This window comes from Anas acuta, unplaced genomic scaffold (genome assembly GCF_963932015.1).
Source record: "Anas acuta unplaced genomic scaffold, bAnaAcu1.1 SCAFFOLD_51, whole genome shotgun sequence".
NCBI lineage: Eukaryota > Metazoa > Chordata > Aves > Anseriformes > Anatidae > Anas > Anas acuta.
In genome coordinates this window covers 490,185-491,948 of record NW_027076156.1, presented here as the reverse complement: position 1 = coordinate 491,948, position 1,764 = coordinate 490,185, and positions in this window count along the sequence as shown.

The following is a 1,764-nucleotide window of genomic DNA, read 5'->3' as shown; positions in this document are numbered from 1 at the left end:
TTTTGTTTGCATGATTTTATTTTGTGTTCCTAGTTAAAAATATCGACTGTGATTTAAAATAAATTAGTAGTACTAGGTACGATCATTTAAGTACAGTATTTCCAACAGTACCTTGTTTTAGGTCAAGTTTGTCATCAACCCATAGTTTGCAACGTTTTAAATCTTTTACTTGGCTGGGGAAATGAGGAAGTTTGGATTTGAGGTTGATTTTTTACTCACACCTGATACTATCTATATTCTACTTTACCCTAACTGAAAATCAGCTTTTAGTCTATTGAGAATTACAGCCTCTGTCCTGTCTTGCAGCATGCTCTGCTTTGAAAGTTTTCAACTTCTGTCTTTTTGCTTTTACAATAAAAAACCTAGTCTTAGCTAGCAGCGGTATACATTCTTAAAAGCATGGCAGGCCGGAGCAGAGATGTAATAGATAAGTGTTCCTTTTAGCATCAAAGCTGCAGGAAGGTCTGGTGACAGAAGTAAGGAAGTCCAATTAAATCTTAAACGTGATTGTTATCAAGGTATGTAGGGCTGTTTCCTGATGCAAATAGCTCTTTTTAGCACGGGCAGAAAAGCAGCCTAATTGAATTTAATTTTATTTCCATTTTAAATGTAAAGGGAAAAAACATATTTTTATGTTTCTACACTCTTATCTGTTAAGGGGTTGTTTCAGTGACTGCTTAATAAGATTTCAGTTGAAGCTCTTTGCATAAGATGTGCACACACTTTTTGGCTTCTAATTTAGAGCTTTTCACAGTGGGTGAGTTCTTTCTGGTGCATGACCTTAAGTCTGTCTTGGTAATGGGTTCCAAAAATATACAAAGCCTGTCCCGTTTGATCGTGCTCCATGAGAATAGAAAGGATGGAATGATGGAAATCCATGCTGTTTATTTTCAAAATGTTCCTTTAAAGCATCCATTAACTCTTTTAAAGGTATTCTAATGGATGGCTGTAAGTTATCATTTTCATTTACTCTGCCAGACGAGACTTTTCAGAGAGTAGAGTAAGTGAGGGAGTTACAGCTTAATATATCTTTATTAAGCCTTTTTTTTTTTTTTTTTTTTTTCAAAGCAGCAGAATTCCTGAAATATCTGAAGTCATCAAAGGTCGCCACAAAGTTTACACATGGGATGAAGTTTAGAGTTCTCTTAGAGTGAACTTGGGAAAATGCAGAGGTTAAGACAATAGCATTATTGATTATCTTAGCGAATTCACCTAGCAAGGAATGTGCGGGTAATAACAAAATGGGTTTTAAATGTTTTAGTAAACAAACACAATGTTAGTTCATTAATTTGTAAACAAAACATGAAGATAAAGAGTAGATACACCTTGTGCAATGCACACTCTATAAATGAAACAGTATGTACTGAAACTTGCAAGTGATGGAGATAAAAGGTTGCCCAGCAGTTTTCCACTGCTGCATCTTTAAAAAGAAAAAAAGAAAAAAATAATTTTTCTTTGGGAAAGACTGTACAGTAATTAAAGAACACACATCCTTACTTTGGGATTTTTTCCAAATCAAAAAGAAGACTTTACTGGAATTGAAATAAAAGTAAGCTGAGCAAAGCAACTATTTTGTACAGTTTATGACTCTTACACAAATGTGTGTGACAGCAATGTATTTACATTCGTGCTTCAAGCTTTTGCCACTGCATCTGTGTTTGCCTTGATTGGAGTGCCTCTTCAGACCTCTGCATATCCCACAGGTCCTTTTAGATGTAAACAGTTTAATTCACTGGTATTTTAATACATTTATTGTATAGGGAG